This window comes from Mustela erminea, chromosome 6 (genome assembly GCF_009829155.1).
Source record: "Mustela erminea isolate mMusErm1 chromosome 6, mMusErm1.Pri, whole genome shotgun sequence".
In the NCBI taxonomy this organism is placed as follows: domain Eukaryota; kingdom Metazoa; phylum Chordata; class Mammalia; order Carnivora; family Mustelidae; genus Mustela; species Mustela erminea.
The window spans coordinates 139,029,844-139,051,335 of record NC_045619.1 but is presented as its reverse complement, the minus strand read 5'-3'; the positions used below and the strand labels follow the sequence as shown (position 1 = coordinate 139,051,335).

The 21,492-nt window shown below is 44.5% G+C and overlaps 1 protein-coding gene across 2 annotated transcripts in view; it reads right to left on the bottom strand.

Moving 5' to 3' along the window:
* The window catches only part of SFMBT2 (Scm like with four mbt domains 2), a 222,691-nt gene that overhangs the window by 152,627 nt on the left and 48,572 nt on the right, over positions 1–21,492 (bottom strand). The window lies entirely within an intron of this gene.

The following is a 21,492-nucleotide window of genomic DNA, read 5'->3' as shown; positions in this document are numbered from 1 at the left end:
CCCCGCCCGTTCAGACCATTCATCAAGAGAGAATTAATCTTCACTGATGGAAGAAAAGAGCTGACACTCTGAAACCTTCTTTCCTGAGATGTTTTTTTCCAGGATAACCACTCAGGGAAGCACCTCGCTACCAGAAACAGGAAACACCATCCCAGAGGAAAGAAGAGCCACGTTCACGGGTAGGCAGGTCCATCACCACGTGTCTTTTCATGGTCACCACCAGATTCTGAAGGTCATTAATATCATCCCCATTTTCCAGATGAAGATAGTCTATCCTGGAGTCCACTCCATCTAAAGTGAGGGGTTGAAGCAAGGATTTCAAAAGGGGTCTTTCTGACCCCCAAATCCACAATCTTTACTATATCATGCTAAGTCCAAATGCCACTCTTCGTTGGGAGATGAAAATGACTGATTTTGCAAATGCAAACCGCCCTCTAATTCAAGTCAGCCAGCCCCACTCGCTGGCACAGCAGACGTAGCCAAGCGCCCACTTCCTCTACTGGCTGCAACAGTCAAGAGAATGAACAAATTGCCCAAAAGACATTCCTACTGAAAATTTCACTCACGCTCTTCTCCGTAAAACTGATTTCCCTCAGGACCCAGCATGTGTTCTTTTTAATTAATAATATGACAAGTTTTATTACAGGATTATTCATATATAAAACAAATTAATGATATCTCCAAAAGGAAAGAGAAAGGACGTTCTCATTTAAAAAAGAAAATGTGTATCTCTCCTTTAAAAACCCAAAGTTCCACCTAAAGCATTTATCAGCATCGTCGTAGCAACTGAGGGTGAACGGTGTCCAAGACAAAATGTCTAGTCATAAGGGGTGCCATGGATAGGATCTCTTCTCCACAAGCTCTCTGTTCAACACAAAGTCTGTATGTTTCTTAGGATAATCACAATATCCTATCCTTAGTGTTTTGTTGCCTTGTTTTGTCCACTTCCAAAGAGGCTAACTGCTTGAGGGTAGGGCTTTACTACTCATCTGGATGCTTTGAGATGCTTGAGACTATGTCTTTGACAATTAAAGTAGAAATGCTTCCATGTGCAATGTACTTTTTTTTTTTTCAGAAACAGAACTCCACAGCAAATGGATTCCAATTCCTCAACTACTAATATACTCTGTGCAACTCCAGTCAACATTCCAATAGGAGTTTCCAGAGAACTTGACAAATACGACCTCTAAATTGACATGGAATGTCAAGGGAGTATGGATGGCCAGGACTTTACACCTCATGGTCCACATGGAAAAAGTCACAGGTGGAAGCTTCCAAGTACAAACAACCAGCCCTGCACTCTACCGCCTTAGGTCACCCTCGGCATTCCCACAGCTGAGGGGACCCTCAGACTGCCTGTGACTCAAACTGAGAACGTGTTTCCTGAGACAACTGTGACAAGGAAAAAGTCAGGGGCGCAGTATGAAGGACTTTGTCCAGAAAGCAGTAGTGCTTAAAACATGTAGACAGCTGTAGGGAAAGGAAAAGGGAACAAGGGAACAGAAGAGGCCACCTAAAAAGCCACCTCCACACAGAGAGAGAGAGAGAAACTATGACAGAGAAGGCAGCGCCCACCATGGGGGAACAGAAGAGTCAGGGGATAGTCCTGTGTATGACAACACTGGTTATCATCACAGAGAGAAGTAACAGAACATCACTTCCCAGCCTACCCTGCCATCAATTCCAGAGGAAAGACCTTTAATACATTATAAATTCTAGAAGTACACAAGAACAATTTGGAACGAATAAAGAATGCTTATGGAAGACGCAAAGAAGCAAGAACAACAAAGGAAATGTCTGATGAACAGACTGTGAAAATGGCGGAAAGGGGTCAGTGGAAGGTGAAAGAAACCCTCACAGCCAGTAAACATATGAAGACAAAACCATACTAGTCCAGGGAGATACAGATAAAAGCCACAAGACAACAGCATTTCACGCCTACCGCAACAGCAAAGTTCGGCGTTGACAAGGATGTGGGAAAACGCCATGTTCATGGGCTGCTGTGACCAGAGACCCACCACAACAAGACTTGCGTTATCACTGGAGAAATTCTCACATGGAAACCAGGACGCTTGGCCAAGGCAGTTCTTTGCAGGACTGTGGTTCATCATTATGAGAATTGGGGGAAAATGTAACGTCTACTGTGAGGAAAACTGAGAAGTTGTGGTAGAGGCATAAAAGGCAAATTGAAGAATTATTTGTACTGATGCCATCTGTGTCGAGTCTGAACATGTGTAAAAATGTTGTGTTATTAATGGAGAAACTAATATGCTACGTAAAGCATGGATGGGTAAATGAAACCCACTTTATGAGAGTGGTCAGCCCTGGAGAGAAAGAGAACAGAGAGTCCCAGGGTTGCACCAGTTTATTTATTTTTATTTTTTTTTTATTTTGGAAGATCTACTCCCGGAGTTCAATTTTATTTTGTAGAACTGTTTCTTTTTTTTTTTAATTTTTTATTTTTTATAAACATATATTTTTATCCCCAGGGGTACAGGTCTGTGAATCACCAGGTTTACACACTTCACAGCACTCACCAGTTTATTTTTTTAATCTGAAGTATGTCGAACGTGAGAATTTGACAGGGCTATCTCAGGACGGTGCGGGTCTTTTTTATTTTAATCTCTGTGCTTTTTCTGTATGTTCGGTATGTCCCAAAAAAAAGGTTTTTAAAAGGAAAGCACAGATTGATGGAGAGTCCCCTAAAACAGAAAGATGTGTACCAAAAACTTTGCGTGGAATGCTGTTTCTTTTTAGCAAAAATACATACATTATATTTGGAGATAGATATATATATATATCCCCCCCCCCCAAAAAAAAGCCCATCAGGTAGGAACCCGTTATCTCCATCAGAGAACAGGCGTACAATGGAACTCTACCGGGCTATTTAAGATGCTACATATCCATCCATATTTACTGCCGAAGACATCCAAGAAAAACCATTAAAAAGCAATTTATGGAACAGCAGATAGGCAGGCCCCCACAAACATAAAATTGAATGCCTGCTATTATAAATACGGGCATGTAGAGGGGAGGTGACCTGTGCATTTGCAGGAAGCTTTGTGGAAAAAGAACTCCAAAATGTTAATAGTGGGTATCTTTACATAATGATATTTCATGAACATTTTCATTTTTTTCTGCCCTTTCCTAAACCGACAGAATGTGTCACAGCAAGTAGGAATCATTAATACAATCACACACACAAAGAAGTCCATCAGGTTATTCTGTGTTTGCGGGGGCAAAGTTCTCTCTATAGCATCTTCAGTAGCTTAGAGAATGGAGGTCTGCCGACTGCTGCAGTTCAGGTCACGATGCTGTGTTGACAACTAACAGAATTAGGACAGTAAGAGGTGACACCGGAGAGGAAGCCAGGAGTGGAACAGAGGGGGCCATCCGGGAACTCCTGGAACCAACAGGCTGAGCTCAGACCTCTGGTCTGGGTTCTCACAGTCCTGGCTTCCTTCCCATATTCAATGCCAAGTGTACCCGAAGGCAGGTAACGGCCATACTCACTTTCGCTAACACCCCCCTGGAGGTGGTGATTTGTATCAGCTGGAAGAAACCTACAGTGCAGTATTCTGCTTGGGCTGCCATAACAAAACGCCAGCGAGAACAGCTGAACCCAAAGACATGTACTTCTCCGACTTCTGGAGGCTGGACATCCAAGAGCAAGGTGCCCTCAAGGTAGGTCTCATTCTGAGGCCTCTTCTTGGCATTAGGCTGTTTCCTCCCTGCTGTGTGCTCACACCACCTCTTCTTTTAGGGAGAAGAGAGAGCCATCAAGCTCTCTGGTGTCTCTTCGAATAAGGACTCAAATCCTATGGGATCAGGGTCCCACTCTTTTGACCTCATTTAACCTCAATTATGTCCTTAGAGGTCTCATCTCCAAATACACCCCTACTCGGGGTTAGGGCTTCAACACATGAATTTGGAGGAAAACAAACATTCATCTGGTAATATATAGTAAAAATAGAGCATAAATGAAATAATGAAGTTGCACCTGGAGAAGTATAAAATACTTCCGTTAGTCAAGGTCTCGGTGCTGAACCATGCGTGTATAACCTCTCTTCATACGAACACTTCACAACATTCCCTTTATTATCCTGGTAGGATACCCACTTCACATACATTTTTTTTTATTTTAAAAATACCCAAATTTTGACATAAAAGAATAATAAATGGAAAGCAATTTATACCAAAATAAAGTGTGTTTCAGTAGGTAAACACTCTGGTACAGTCCTCCCAGAAGGCAGAATGTGGTAGTCAAAGCTTTTATCTATTTAGAACAAATCAACTGGAATTTAAAAGAAGAACGTATCAAGCCGAGTACTGCTGGCCCTCTTTTCCAGGGGATACCTTGAAAGAAGGACAAGTACCCTCATCTGTGTTTGCAAACATGGAACTGTCCTGAATGCAAAGCGCAGACACGCACGGAATCTTGCGTGCTGCCCGCTGCTCAACTATCACCAAGAATATGGGAGCCAGTGAAGACTGTCTCCTACAAGTGAACAACTCTTATTAAGGTCCCAGACAAAACAACTATAACCTTCCTTCCATTTACTGGGTGCTCACATGCCTGAGAAATTCAGACTATTGCAGAACTATACAAAGCAGCTTGGGAGTTGGAATCGGGTTCCAGACTCTGTGAATTATGTACAGGTGTTTCCCCTCCGCTGTCCAGCAGGACATTCCAAGGTCATGGGAACAATTCTTCGTGATACAGACAGCCCCATATGCTGCAGGACACTTGGGGTCATTGGCTCCTTCCCATTAGTATCTGCCCTGCTAATTCCCCAATGTTCCCAAGCTACAAGAGAGCATTCCTGGGGATCACAGATCTCTCTTGTTCCATAACTTCAGCTCTGAATTCTGCTCTGAAACCATCATAGGCAGCTACAGAACACTTCTGACATCCCATGTGAACATTAGTAGTAGTACAAATACCAATGATAACCCTTCATGTTGTCTCGAAATAAATCTTTCTTCAGCTCACACAAGAGTATCAAGTTTACTCTTTAATTTTCTAAGCAGTACATGCCAATTAGCCTCAATTTTGAATTATGCAGTTAAATATCTACCCAGTACACTGAGAAACAAAAATTTCAAATCCCCGGTTCTTCATAATCATTCTTCCTGACCCCAAAGCAATTTCTCTTTCTCTTTCAAATTTCCTTTTAAAACCCAATCAAATTCCATTCTTGATGTGCGTGGAGGTGAGAGGTGGGGGCATTCCAATCCCTCCATGCATCTCTTTGGGTAATACCTAAGGCGGTCAACATTAAAAAGAAGACACGCCTAGGGGTGTCACCAGGCCCCCGACAACTACCAGGAAGAGAAGTCCTTCTTGCTGCCATCTTCACACGAGGGAGCTTTGCCAGTCAATGCTCTTCTTTGCCTCTCTCATTTGGGCAGCCAGCTGCCATAGAGAAAACAGATATTCTTGACAAGGAGATGTTCTCTCATGCTTCGCTTGCATCGACAAAAGTTATAAGAATTGTTTCTTTAACTTTATTTTTTTTTCTATCACACGGGCAAACTGACCTTTGTTGGGTGTACAGTTCCAGGAGTCTTAACACGCGAAAAAATTCACAATACCACCACCACAATCAGATACAGGACAGTTCCATCATTCTCCCCACCCCCCAAAATAAAAGTTCTCTCCTTTATCCCTTTACAGGCATACCTTGCCTCTGTCCCAAGTCCCTGGCATACACGGATGTTCTCCATCACTATAGTTTTTTGCCTTTTAAAGAATGTCCTATAAATGGAATCACACAGTTCACACCCTTTGAGACTAGTATCTTCCACCAAGCCTAATGCCTTTGAGATTGTTTCAAGTGGCTACATAGATCAATCAATAGTCCATTCCATTAACTGCTGGATAATATTCCATGACATGGACATGCCTATATATTTACTCATTCACTTTCTGAAAAACATACAGATTGTTTCCAGTTGGGACAACTACAAACAGTGCCATAAACATTTATACACAGATGTTACGTGAACCTAAGTTTTCATTTCCGCAGGGTAGATACTTAGGCGTATGACTGCTGGGTCATTATGGTAAACCTATGTTTAAATGTATTTTTTTTTTAAAACCTACAAACTGTTTCCAGAATGGATTTCCCATTTGACTTTCTCACCAACAATGTACAAGAGTTCCAGTTGCTCCATATTCTTGCCAACACGTGGTACTATCAGTGATTTTTTTTTTCTTTTTTCATTTTAGAATTCCAACAGGAGTACTGTAGTACCTTGGTGCAGTTTTAATCTGCATTTCTCTAATGGCCAATGACACTGTACACCTGCATGGGTTTATCTGCCATCTCTGTGTCTCTTTGGTGTAATGTCTTTTTAAGCCTTTTGCCCATTTTCTAATTAGGTTATTTTTTTTTCTCCATGTTGAATTTTGAGAGTCCTTTTGATTCTGAACACAAATCCTTTGCCAGGCATGTGATTTGCAAATGTTTTTCTCCAGGGAGCAGCTTGTCTTCATATTCTTTCAACAGAGTCCTTTACACAGGAGAAATTTGTTTTTGTTTTCGTTTTTTTAGAGGAGGGGGAAGGGGCAGAGGGAGAGAGAGGAAGAGAATCTGAAGCAGGTGAAACACCCAGCAAGGAGCCCAACTCAGGGCTCGATCTCACAACCCTGAGATCGTGACCGGAGCTAAAATCAAGAGCCAGACACTCAACCGACTGAGCCACCCAAGTGCCCCCAGACAACAGAAGTTTTTAACTTTCATGAAATCGAATTTACCAACCTGTTTTCTGGTCTTACTTCTACAAACTCTTTGTCTCACCCCAGGTCATGAAGATTTTGCCCCATGGTTTGTTCTAGAAGTTTCATAGTTTTACGTCTTACATTTAGACCTATAATATGTATTGACTTATTTTTATGTAATTTTTGTGTATGGTTTACAACCACTTTCAAGGTTCTGCACTTTCAAGGTTCAAGGCTATCCTATTCTGAACAAAACACTTTCCTCTTTGGCGAAGTAAACACCGAAATCCTAAGAGTCCCAGATAGAACTCACTTCCAGAGGTCATCTTTCTTTCATACCTGCAAGACAAATGTTTCCCCTCTTTGTACAAAAAGATGTGTATCTTTAAAAAATTATTTGTTTATAAGAACAAGGAGACTGTAAAGAGTTCAAATGGGTAGCCCTTGAACCTCTTGTCCATTTCTGCTGAACAGGAGACCAAGGCTACCTTCTCTGATGGTTGGAACCCAGGACTTACCTCTCCTTGTTGATTTATAACCAATCAAGCAATGTCCTTCCAAGTTTATAATGGCAGATCATGCCCTTTTGGATGATTTCTGAAGTATCTCCATCATCACACACATCTACCATGGAAGACCCAACAGCCATGAGTCTTGGAAACCCTGACAGCTTGCCTCATCTCTCCTTCCTCTCCCAAACTCAGCCTTCCTGGGAATGCACGAGAGGCTACCAAGCATCTAGCATTCACTGGCTACGACACAAAGATGTGGCTCTTTTTCTCAGCAGGGTCAAAACTCTTCCTGCTTCCACATGGACACAGCGAGGTTATAAAACCATGACACGACCTCCAACACTGGTACCATCACAGCAGTCTTCCACAGACCAGCAAACATTAACAGCAGAGGTTGAGAAGACCATGGACAGAGACATTTCCACCCAAGTCCATAAACAGAAAGAAGAGCCTCTGCTCGGATGCCAGGTGTCCGGTTACAGAGAGCTTCTCATGAACTGTGCTGCGTGCCAGCGGGTCTAGTCCAAGGAGCTGCCAGTGACCACAGAGCAGACGGAGTGAGAACTGGAGTGCATGCATGATGAGCCCCATCAAGCACAAGCTTGAGAAGCGCCGAGGGAAGCAGCACTGTGGTACTGCCGCATAACAAATGAGCCCAGCATGGAGTAACCTCAAACACTGGTCACTGGTCTCACAGATCCTGTGGCGGGAATTCCGACAGGTACAGAGGGCTGGTTTGCCTCTGCTCCACAAATACCAGGGCCTTGGCTGGGAGACTCCAAGGCTGGGGGGGTAACCCCTGGCTGGTGTCCTCACAGCGTGAAGGGCATCAGTCCGTGGTGGCTCAGGCTCCCAAGGGCTCCTGTTCCAGCCAATATGGTGGCCATAATATGGCCTTTTATGACTTGGCCTCAGAATAAGTGACCAGAGCCCCACCCTCAACGGGAAATATGTCAAAGAGACATGGCGTTCTACTTAAAAGTACCATAGCTGCCAAACCCGTGGGGGTCTGAGAAGCCCCTAGAGATGTGCCTCAAGGTTTCTGGGAAGGAAGGACGTTTCCCTATGGTCAGTCTGGCCCCAGGGACCACCCTCAGTACACATCTAGAAATCTCTTCATTCTCTGCCCAAAGAATGGCTGGTGAAGGCGTTTTAATGTGGGGAACTCTACTCTCTGACAACTGTGTTGCAGCCTGTTTCTCAAGATTCCGCTACCGAACATCCTGAAAGATAAATCAGTCCTTGTGGCTAACTTTACAACAATTCCCATCGTTTTCCAAAGTAACTAGACCAGGTATTTCCAATGCCACTGTTGTGAGACTCCCGTCAGGTCGCCGTGCAGACTTACTCCCTCTCCGGCTCACCCCAGAATTCACTTGAATCACATCCCGACTTGCTATGATCAAACGTAATTAATGTCTTTTGTCCCATTCGGAGGATGCATGTCAGCTGAGTACGTCAGCACCCCATGGCCTCATCACACAGCCTTTGAACCCTTCCTCAGGCAGCTGCGGCGAGCCCCCCAGGAGGTGTGTCAGCTAGAAGCTGCACTTAGTAATTGATAATCACCATAATTACCTAATCAAGAAAACACCATCAAGCTAGGCTACCCTAGCCAAAGTGTATCGCTCCCTCTCCCTTCCTCCTCCTCCCCCCCTCCCTCTGTCCCTGTCTGTCTGTCTTTCTCTCATCTCAACTACAGCCTGCTCTTTCCCCAGTCACGTGTGCTTATTTAATTTTTGCTGCTTCTGTAAAACCTGTCTCTGATCAAAATGCCTCTTTGTTGTGTCAGGAAGCAGAGGAAAAGAGATTCCTGGTGCCTTTTTTCCTCCCTTGGATTCATTCTGTTGAAAATGCAGGATGAGTGTCCGGAGTCTGACATCGTTTTCCAGCGCAGTTCCATCCAACTCGGCGGCAGCAGGCCTGGGAGAGAGCCCGGCCTCCGCCCCTGCTCTCCCTGACACGGCACAAGGGGAGGGTGTTTTTGTTTCTGTTTTCTTTAAAAGCCATGCCCACTGATGTCCTGCTGCGACTTCTTTCCTACATCGCACCCTGACACGAGCACTCCAACCTACCAGACCTTCCTCACTCATCACGTTACTGTACAGAAATAAGACTCTCATTGTGAGCCACGTCTAGTCAATCTCCCGCCTGCTAACATCTCTTCTCCCCCTCCCATCACTCCGCAGCACATATAACGAGGCCTGACCCACCATCTCCCCGGGAGCCTGTGAATTTTTTTCAAAAGGGAAATAATTTTCACTGTGTATCTGGACAAGAAAACCAGGTCAAAACTGACCATTACAAGAATCTCAAGTAACAACCTTTAAGTGTGCGTATCCCGCTATGCTCCTGAATCCAACAGTCTTCGCCTCATAAACACCGAATGTCATTTTCCCAGGAGGCATGAGCGACCGAAGTGCGCTCCCGCATGGAGAGCTTTTCCAGAATAGTGTTTGTCTCTTACACCCATCCTCCTCTAGCTCAGCCGCTTCGGAGGTATCTCTCTAAAACATCGTCCATCTACTCCCAGCCCCCATCCTGCAGCCAACACGGAGCGCTCCGATCTGGCCTCATGCTCCCACCTCACAGATGAAGTGACAAAGACCCCAAGAGGCACGGCTTCCGCGCTATGTCCAACCCACATGCATCCTTGAGCCAAAACAACGGAGAATAGTTACAGCCCTTCCGGGAACCACAGCTTTATACTTTGTTCTGTTTCTTTCGGGTTTATCCAATGAACGTTCTCGACTAAGATAAGAAAGGGTAGCCAAGAAGGCATTGAGTCTGCATTCCAGGGACCGAGAAGGATGCTCCAGAAACTCTTGGTGAGACTACAATGGTGTTAACGTCACTGGGCAGAGGGACGCCCAGACAGCTGCAAAGCATGATTCCTGGGTTCGTGTGAGCGTGTCTCCAGAAGAGATGAGCATTTGACCAGCGAACTGACTAAAGAAGATCTCTTTACCAGTGTGGGTGGGTGGGCGTCATCCCATCCACGTAGGTCCTGAGCAGAGCAAACTGCAGAGGAAGGGCAAATCCGCTCTCTGTGTAAGCGGAGACCATCCGTCTCCTCCAGCCCTCGGACATCGCTGCTCCTGCTTCTTGGACCTTTAGACGCAGACTCAGGACTTAGACCATCAGCCCCCAGTTCCCAGGCTCTTGGACTGGGGCTGACTCACCCCACTGGCCCTCCTGGTCCCCAGCCTCCACACGGAGGTCACGGGACCACTCAGCCTCCGTAACCCTGTGAGCCAATTCCTACAGTAAACCTGCTTTTATAGTTCTCTCTCCGTCTACATCCATCCGACTTGTTCTGTTCTCCGAAGAACCCCAGAGTTTACCCAGTGGCATGACAAGATAAAAGGAACATGAACAGCGCTAATTCACGTTAATCTAAGTAACAGGGCTACCGGTGGTGCTTATTCCTAACAGTGTGCTTTAACCAGGAAAGAAAGGTATGGACAAGGCGCGGAATCCTTCAGTGAGTTCACTATTCATATTAAACTAACATATATTTATTTATCCTCATAAAAGAAAAAGAGGCTTGATAAATTTTAACAACTTTCAGTCCCCTCTACTTATAAAATGCTTTAATGAGAAGCCAGCTGAAAACAAATCTAGTGGGCCATTTGCTTTAACTCCCCTCGGGGAGGGGGAGAAAAGCGTTTCATTAAAACGTGGGTATTTCTGTGAAGGTGCGTCAAACGAATGCAGAAACACACAAACGGAGAACCGAGGAATGTGGTGTCACCGCTCACGACTGCACGTCCTGCTTCTGTCCCTGAGACGCCTCAGTAACGCCATGAGCCTAAGAGAAATAACTTCCTCTGGCCACAATTTAGCTTTGTGACTTGCTACTCACTTGCAATAGGGAAAAACAGAAAAAAGGCACCAACAAAAAAAATATGCAGAGAACAATTCAAATATCTTTCAAGACTAAACATTGCGTCCCATAAAGCCTGTAGGGCTTACTGTAATGCCAGCCAAACAGTGGTGCCTAGCGACTCAGTACCCCGGGCACATGTGGACACTGACTCAGTGCCTGTGGCCACCTGCGGTACTGACGCAGCACCTGTGGGTATTACCCCTGTGGGGAAGAGAACTCTGGAGGGTTTCCACCGTGCAGCTGTCCGGAGTTCTCAAGGGTCAAAGTGGCTTGTTGTAGAACATTGTGAACATCTCTGCTAAGGAGGACATTGGCAAACCAGATGCTTATGATATCGCATTCAGCCCAGGCCACTTCTAGAAACTTCTCCGCAGCACCAACTGTCCCCTTCGGTGCAACAGGAAAGAAAGATACATCCTCTCCCTCCCAGATCTTCCTTCCTGCTTCCCCTCCCGTCTTATTTCTTCTTTCCCTTTTGTTTTTTGTTTGTTTGTTTGGTTGGTTGGTTTTTGTTTTGTTTGTTTGTTTTGTTTTGTTTTAATTAAATTATTTATTTTCAGAAAAACGGTATTATTTTTTTACCACACCCAGTGTTCCATGCAATCCGTGCCCTCTATAATACCCATCACCTAGTACCCCCAACCTCCCACCCCCCCACCACTTCGAACCCCTCAGTTGTTTTTCAGAGTCCATAGTCTCTCATGATTCACCTCCCCTTACAATTTACCCCAACTCCCTTCTCCTCTCTAAGACCCCTTGTCCTCCATGGTATTTGTTATGCTCCATAAATAAGTGAAACCATATGATAATTGACTCTTTCTGCTTGACTTATTTCACTCAGCATAATCTCTTCCAGTCCCGTCCATGTTGCTACAAAAGTTGGGTATTCATCCCTTCTGATGGGGGCATAATACTCCATAGTGTATATGGACCACATCTTCCTTATCCATTCGTCCGTTGAAGGGCATCTTGGTTCTTTCCACAGTTTGGCGACCGTGGCCATTGCTGCTATAAACATTGGGGTACAGATGGCCCTTCTTTTCACCACATCTGTATCTTTGGGGTAAATACCCAGAAGTGCAATTGCAGGGTCATAGGGAAGTTCTATTTTTAATTTCTTGAGGAATCTCCACACTGTTCTCCAAAGAGGCTGCATCAACTTGCATTCCCACCAACAGTGGAAGAGGGTTCCCCTTTCTGCACATCCTCTCCAACACATGTTGTTTCCTGTTTTGTTAATTTTGGCCATTCTAACTGGTGTAAGGTGGTATATCTCAATGTGGTTTTAATTTGAATCTCCCTGAGGGCTAGTGATGATGAACATTTTTTCATGTGCCTGATAGCCATTTGTATGTCTTCATTGGAGAAGTGTCTGTTCATATCTTCTGCTCATTTTTTGATATGTTTGCCTGTTTCGTGTGTGTTGAGTTTGAGGAGTTCATTATAGATCCTGGATATCAACCTTTTGTCTGTTGTCATTTGCAAATACCTTCTCCCATTCCGTGGGTTGCCTCTTTGTTTTGTTGACAATTTCCTTTGCTGTGCAGAAGCTTTTGATCTTGATGAAGTCCCAAAAGTTTATTTTCGCTTTTGTTTCCTTTGCCTTTGGAGACATATATTGAAAGAAGTTGCTGTGGCTTATATCGAAGAGATTACTGCCTATGTTCTCCTCTAGAATTCTGATGGATTCCTGTCTCACGTTGAGGTCTTTTATCCATTTTGAGTTTATCTTTGTATACGGTGTAAGAGAACGGTCGAATTTCATTCTTCTACTTATAGCTGTCCAGTTTTCCCAGCACCATTTATTGAAGAGACTGTCTTTTTTCCACTGCATATTTTTTCCTGTTTTGTCGAAGATTAACTGACCACAGAGTTGAGGGTTCATATCTGGGCTCTCTACTCTGTTCCACTGGTCTATGTGTCTGTTTTTATGCCAGTACCATGCTGTCTTGGTGATCACAGCTTTGTAATAAAGCTTGAAATCAGGTAACGTGATGCCCCCAGCTTTGTTTTTGTTTTTCAACATTTCCTTAGCAATTCGGGGTCTCTTCTGATTCCATACAAATTTTAGGATTATTTGCTCCAGCTCTTTGAAAAATACCGGTGGAATTTTGATCAGAATGGTATTAAAAGTATAGATTGCTCTAGGCAGTATAGACATTTTAACAATGTTTATTCTTCCGATCCAAGAGCATGGAATGGTCTTCCATCTTTTTGTGTCTTCTTCAATTTCTTTCATGAGTGTTCTGTAGTTCCTTGAGTACAGATCCTTTACCTCTTTGGTTAGGTTTATTCCCAGGTATCTTATGGTTCTTGGTGCTATAGTAAATGGAATCAATTCTCTAATTTCCTTTTCTGTATTTTCATTGTTAGTGTATAAGAAAGCCACTGATTTCTGCACATTGACTTTGTATCCTGCCACCTTGCTGAATTGCTGTATGAGTTCTAGTAGTTTGGGGGTGGAGTCTTTTGGGTTTTCCATATAAAGAATCATGTCATATACGAATAGAGTTTGACTTCTTCATTGCCAATTTGGATACCTTTTATTTCTCTTTGTTGTCTGATTGCTGTTGCTAGGACTTCTAATACTACGTTGAACAAGAGTGGTGAAAGTGGGCATCCTTGTCTTGTTCCTGATCTCAACGGGAAGGCTGCAAGCTTTTTCCCATTGAGGACGATATTTGCTGTGGGTCTTTCATACACAGATTTGATGAGGTTCAGGAATGTTCCCTCCATCCCTATACTTGGAAGCGTTTTAATCAGGAATGGATGCTGGATTTTGTCAAATGCTTTTTCTGTATCAACTGAGAGGACCATGTGGTTCTTCTCTCTTCTCATATTAATTTGTTGTATCACATTGATTGATTTGCGAATGTTGAACCATCCTTGTAGCCCAGGAATGAATCCCACCTGATCATGGTGGATAATCTCATCTGTCTTTAAGACTGACAACATAGAGCGCTGGTGTTAAGGAAACACATGGAGAGAAACGCGGAAGCAGCTGTGGAACGGTATGTAGGGAAAGCACGGCCCTGAAGGATTCTGTGCACGTCGCAGCTGACCCTGAAAAATGCCTCGTGTCTGGGAAGACCGCACTGCTGAGCAGTCCCAGCAAGGGGCAGGAGGAACTCTCCGTGCATCCTATGACCACGCTGCCCTCAGAGCCCAGGGACACACAGTTTACTTCCAGCACCAACACCTTAAGTTGCTGACAACGGGATCAAATCATCAAATACTGACATAGAAGGAGAAGAAAGTCAAGTACACCCCACGGCTGCCCAGTGGCTCACTGTCCCGGCCACCTGCCCAGAGAACAGAATGTAGACTCCTTCTGAAATCTCCAGTAGCTGGGCGTTTTCATTAGCTCCAACTCAGACCCAAAAACAAAACTTCTGTTTGGAATTACTTCCCTCTCTTGACTGTACCAAAGTGGAATCAGAAGCTAACAGAGAAGTGCCGTGAAAATCCCAGGCCTAGGACCTGCACCGCGTGTTCCCAATCATGAGCGGACCACAGCGAGAACCGAGACCTAGACCCACAGCAACCTGAGGTGAGAGCATTGTTATGTCGCGGGGAGGATAAGAGGATGTTCCACTGCTCTTCATAAATACGGCAATACCGCTCAGCTTCCCCTAACAAGTACTGTCCCGAAGCCAGGGCTTCTGGGCTGACCTGCGGAATTCAGTCTCATTTGCTGACCGCCCTACTCAGCCATGGACTACATCCCCCTCTCTCAAGCACCAGGAACGGCGGAAGCACAACCTAGAACTTGGCTTCAAGGAATTTACCAACAGAGATAAGCAGACAGGGGGCGCCAGACAGTTAAGCGTCTGCCTTCAGATCAGGTTATGGTCCCAGGGTCCTGGGATCGAGTCCCACGTTGGGCTCCCTGCTCAGTGGGGAACCTGCTTCTTCCTCTGCCTGCCATATGCCCTGCTTGTGCTCAAGAAAGAAAGAAAACAAAGAAAGAAAAGCAGACAGATAAAAACTCAGAATAGTGTAGAAGGGTTACCATAAGCTATGCCGGGTGTGGGGTCGGAGCAGGAGGAAGAGGGAGTGAGGGTTTAAAGGGGACGGGGTTCCAGCTTGGGAAGATGAGAAAGTTCTAGATGGTGATGATGGCTGCAGAGCAGTGTGAACAAACTTGATGCCACAATTATACACTCAGAAAGGATCCAAATGGTAAATTTTATATGATGTATATTTTACAATAAAAAAAATCAGAAAAATAAAAACACAACCCAATATCCTGCAATCCAACCATATTACACGGCCTTAGGAAGCATGAAATAAAAACAGCTTGGAGGGCCTGGGTGGCTCGGTCGAGGAACCATCTGACTCTTGGTTTCAGCTCAGGTCATGATCTCAGGGCCCTCAGATGGAGACCTGCATCAGGCTCCATGCTGGGCATGAGGTCTGCTTGAGATTCTCTCCCTCTCCCTTAACTCCTCCTGTGCATGCTCTCCCCCACCCGTCTCATATATATTAATAAATTTAAAAAAAAACAAACCCACAGCTCAGTGGTGAAACCTGAAAGCAGCTTTGCCCGCTGACCCCACCCGCCACATGCTTCTGGATAAAGCCTGCCCTGCTGGTTGCTACAAAGATCTTGCACAAGCAAACTTCATATAAACATCTCTTTTCTCAAAAAAGGAACAGCCTTGAAAGCATGTTCAGGAATACAGAGATATATATAAACGATACAGAACATTCCACATTTGCTGAGAAAGGGAATCCATCCGCTCTGGTGTGTAGGATGTGTGGTACCCTACAAATGAGCTCAATTTGGGTCCAAATCAGAAATAACGCTTTTAGCATAATAGGAAAAGGATACTACATTCTTAGTACTAGACACTAACAAGGGATTAAACCTGAAAGCGATGGGCTAGTGATTCTGTGCTACAACCTTCTAATGGGATTGTTTTAGTGACTACATCTGTACTCAAAGCATTTGTGGCCACTGTGCCTTATGGCGTAATGCATAACTAGCCCTTTTCTGAGAGCCCCTCGATCACTACAAAGAAAACACCTCGAAGGGAAAACAAACACTTCCTTAATGAGTATTGCACCTGCTGGTGTGAAATATCAGGCAAACACATATGAAAATTAAAGTACTTAATTCGACCCATCTTAATTCACTCAGTTCCAACAGTTCTAAAACTCCTAAATCATTTGCAAATGAAATATTGCCTTGAAATAATAAAAGTGTAAAATATGCTCATGAAGTCATTAAATTAGCCTATTTTCCTGCATAATTATGTTTTACTTTTCTCCTCACTAATTTCTTTACACTAGAATTAGCGAGAATTCTATTTGAATACAATAGCAGTTCCTGGCTCACGACAAGAGTTTTACCAATAGGAGAAGCGCAGAGCTGAACGCAAGCAGGACCCGCCTGGCCAGGGAAAGCCTCATCAGGACTCACGGGCCGGAAGGGCAGAGCCGCAGACACACGCTCCAAAGCCACTTTGGCAGAAGGTTGTGGTTTATCTTGTGTTGTATCAGCAAATTAAAATGGTGTCGCCATTAGGCAGGAAAGTAAGGGGTAGCTGGAAATCAGACGGAAAGAACTACCGGGAGAGTGATGAACACAGGAAAGGAGGTAGTTGAGAGAAAATGGAGCCACCGAATGAGCAATGCAATCACTGACCACAAGTCCCCAGGAGGAGACACCTGAAGGAGGTAACAGGAGGGTTTCCGAGACCTGAAACTGCACCGTCACAACAGGGGACAGAAGACGAAGCCCTGGGGTGGACGGGGTGGGGAGGATACGAGACAGAGAATATCAGATGAGGAAAACTCCAGAACACAGACAGACAGCGCACCCTGTGGTGTCAACTGTTCGCAGTGCCGACGTCGGAAGGACTTTCTCTGTCCTGCTTGATTAATCCAGGGAAAAAGAGAAGAGTCCCGGTTCTTTTCCGCTGATAATATGCACCCTGACAACACGTACAATGAAGTAATATGTGCACTGATTTAGACACGCAGCTTTTCTCTCTGTTTCATTAACAGATAGTTTATCGGAAAGCTTGCAAATATTCCAAATGACTCAAGCATCCCATGGTGTGGGCACCTGTGATGAGGGCCAAGGATAGAAAACATAGACTGTCCGCTTTCAGAAGAAAAGCGATCTTTGCCAGGTCATCTGTTTTAAGGCCCAGGTTCCTGGGCCCTCAGAGCCCCAGCACCCACTCCAGCATGACGGGGTCCCCGTATCTATCCTGAGGACAAGGGGTGGTGACTTTCACACCGAGAATGCCAATTACTCGGGTTCTCAGTTCATTACAAGTTCTATCTTGCAATCCTTTCTAGAATACAAACCCTCACCAGCCTGGACCCCCACGCTGCGCCATCTCACAGGTCTAAGACCACAGCAAACTCTGCTGAGCTGTCCCTTGTCTCTAGAGTTTTCCGCTGATGTTTTGGACACTTTGGTGTTTCTGTATCCATGCTAGCCCGAGTCCTCCACACAGTCCTAAACCAAGCCAACTCCTTCCATTGTCTCCCACAGTCCAATGCCAACAATGGCTATAAAGAAAGGCCAGCAATAAACATTGGAAAAAATAAAATAAAATTTTGAAAACCTGGCTAGTCCTGCTGAGGGCTAACCAGTGAGGAAATCTACAAAGTGGGAAAGTGAGTTCAGCAGCAGACGGAGAGGGCACTTACCCCTAGAGAATCACTTTGGAATGCTGCAAACCCAGGACCAAAGTGCACACGAACTGCCCGGGAATTACATGTTCTTAAGATGGGACATCTCCTCCCTGCCCCCGGCTAAGCTTGCCCTCCCCCTCTCTGAAATAAAAATAAGTAACATTTTTAATAGTTAAGCCTCCGACTCTTGATTTCAGCTCAGGTCATGATGTCAGAGTCATGAAACGAAGCCCTGCATCAGGCTCTGAGCTCAGTGGGGAGTCTGCTTGAGCTTCTCTCTCCATCTCCCCCTCCCTGAATCTCCACCCCCCACCCCTGCTCGTACTTTCCCTAACAAAAAAAAAAAAAAAAAAGAAGAAGAAGTTGGTTGATTAAAAATAATAATATTTTTCACAAGGTAACTGGGAGAGAGTACAAGGATTCTTTAACAACTGGCCTAGTAGACAAATGAAATTCATTCAAGGAACCAGGAAGACTCAGCACAGCCAAAGGCCAGTTTCAAAGCCTCTAGATAGACTAGACTCAACTTTCCTGCAAAGAGAACTTCTGGATACATGGCAACTCCATGCTTCCCACTCCTAAAACTGTCTCTAAAGGAAAACAATTAAAAATAACTACGTCAGGGGGCACCTGGCTGGCTCAGGCAGTAGAGCATATGACTCTTGATGTTGGGGTCATGAGTTTGAGCCCCATGTTGGGTATAGAACCTACTTGAAAAAATAAAGTAATAGTAACCACCATATTAACACATAATCAATTCACTCTAGATGTTGGATGCTGATCCCAAGACAATGCCTGACCTTCTTCAGGGCTTACTGCTACTTCTGCTCACCCCAGCAAGAGAACCAAAAGACTCCTATCACATAGGACAGGATTAGTGCTAACTGGCCAGGACATCTGAAAATGCGTAACACGGGAACTCTACAGCTGTTTGGTAACACAAAGCCACTTTTATCACAGAAGTTTAACTCAAAACAACCACAATTAAATCTGACGGTCATCCTGGGTCTCCCAATGGAAGAAAAACGGAAGTTCACAGCTCTTAACTCATCATAAAATATAATTAAAATAGCATTCCTTTTGTTTTGGGTTTTGGGGGCAGCAGGGAGGTGATGATCTGTTTTTAATTTTTATTAATCCAAAAATTTTGAAGAACTAGACTTCATTTCACTTCCAATAGAAGAATATTTTTTTTAAGATTTTATTTATTTATTTGTCAGACAGAGATCACAAGTAGGCAGAGAGGCAGGCAGAGAGAGAGGAAGGGAAGCAGGCTCCCCGCTGAGCAGAGAGCCTGATGTGGGGCTCGATCCCAGAACCCTGGGATCATGACCTGAGCCGAAGGCAGAGGCTTTAACCTACTGAGACACCCAGGCGCCCCTAGAAGAATATTTTTAAAAAAATATGTGGCTCTACTTTGTAAAAACCATTTTATAAATAAAAAGTCTTGCAATCCCCATAGTTTCCCAATTACTCTGTACAAGCCTGTGCAGAATTATCCATTAGAGACACTTACTGAAATACTTACAAATGACATGACATGAAGGCTAGTTATTGCTTCAGAAACAATACAGGCTGGCGAAATGGGTGGGAGTATTGATTTTATAAGGTTGGCTTTGAATTGACCATGATCGATGTCAGGCAATGGGCAGATTGGGGGTAGGGGCGGTCACCACGTAGATCATCTACTTTGGGGTATAAGGAAATTTCCCACAATAAAAGAGTTTTAAAAGCAGAACAGGAAGAGTTGCAAACCATAGCAAGTAATGACTAGAGCTCCAGATTTTAGCAGAATGTGCCAACATAGTGTTGAGAAGTTGACGACTTTGGGCATTAATTATTTTTGTCTTCTTAAACCTACCTGGTTCGCAGCTCACTGTCTCATTAAAATGGATCACTGTGGAAGTACCAAGCCTTCCCAGTAGGAGAACCTCAAAAACTAATAGCCAACTGGTACTAATCTAAAGGGGAATCCCATACAAATCAATTTATGACCGAAAACTACGAAAATCATGTGTTCAGATCACATTTCTTAGCCTATTACCAACACGACATGGTGCACCCTTAAATGTGCATCCTGAACAAATCCACTTGCGTACACAGTGGAATGGGGAACTCAGACTACCCTTCTAGAATATTCTGAAGGGAGTGAGAGACTACAAGATTAAGATATCAACAGTAAGTCTTCCAATCAAAAAAATATATAAGTGTATATACCTAACTCCAATTTTAAGAAAAAGTAATCATCACTGTCCTATGTCATTTGTTTTATCCAAAACTACCAGGAAACCATTACTTAAAAGACCCAAGATATAAACTACTCTAACACAAATTAAAAGTAAAAGCAGTGTTAGCCATAATACAATGTCTTCGGGAGAACTACAATAGCGTTCGTTGGGGAAAAGGAAGAGAGAGACGTGTCAGGGGTTAAAAAAAGAACACAATGCCAGAACCTTCCTATATAAGAAAACCAACACTGATTCAGGCAGAACAAGCTTATAATTCTGATTTAGGATCGTACTAGTAAGGCCATGGGAAGTTTCAGGTAAAGGGGCAGAAAATGGGACTCCACGTCCACAACTCCTCTAAGCTCTTGGCAGGGTTGTCATAGTCTCCTGAAAATTCAGTAAGATGAAAGGAGAAAATGTTCACTCTTAATAGTATTCTCATCCACTGACCCAAATACCATCCACCAGCTGGCAATTATTCATACGCTTCCGGTAAGAAGCCATGGCAGGTTTTCATGTGACTACATTAGTCCAGGGCTCTTGGTGGGACCCCTGTGCTGTGCGCACCTACATGGATCTGTCCCCGCCCAAGGCTCAAGTCTTAGGCACTTTTGCCTTCATGGGTCAGGAACATGAGACCAACATGTGGGTGTGACATCTTGAAAGAAAAGAGGGCACAAAGAAAGTTCTTTGGCTGTTTCATCTGTAATTCATACTTAAATGTTTTATGAGCTCTGGCGCACGGATGATAGAAGAAGGATGGAAGAGATCTCAGGCAGCAAAATCAGCCGCAAGAGAGGACCCCCAGGGAAAGAGATGGAAGACAGGGGAGGGGTGGACAGGGAGGCAGAGCCAGGAGGTCCCCGGAAACAAAATCGTCCCAGCAAGAGGCGGAAAGTAGAAAATCGCGCTTTCCCATCCATGAAGACTGGGCCAACTTATAAAGGATGATTTCCAGATTCTGGAGCTTGCAGGTTCCCCAGACCTTTCTAAAAGTCGGAGTCCCTTCAAGACCACTCCACGTAGACCGACATAAGAAAATCAAAGCTTAAGGTGAAGTATCTTCAAAAATATTTTTGACACCCTTTATTCTGAGGCCAAGTCTACAACCGCCAAGTGATGGATATCAGTGAGGATGCTGCCATCGATCCCGAAGACACGGACGTCCAAGCTTGCCCTCTCCGCTCGCCCATCAGACACACCAGCCAAACGTGGTGCTCAGTCTTTGCGTAAATGGCCCTCAGCCCCTCACCCCCCGGTTTCTCACAAGGAATCCCACGAAACGACTGGAATGTAATCTGATCAGGTTGGGAGCTTCAACCACAGTTTACAATCCTACTTTGAGCCCCGAGAGACAGTCTGCTTAAAACCACTGACGCTACTGAAATCGGAACGAGTCACCACTACCCGGCTAAGCACTACACCCTTACCATGTTCCAGAGCAAGAATAAAGGCTTCCAACAGCTGAACTCTGTCGTCTTCATG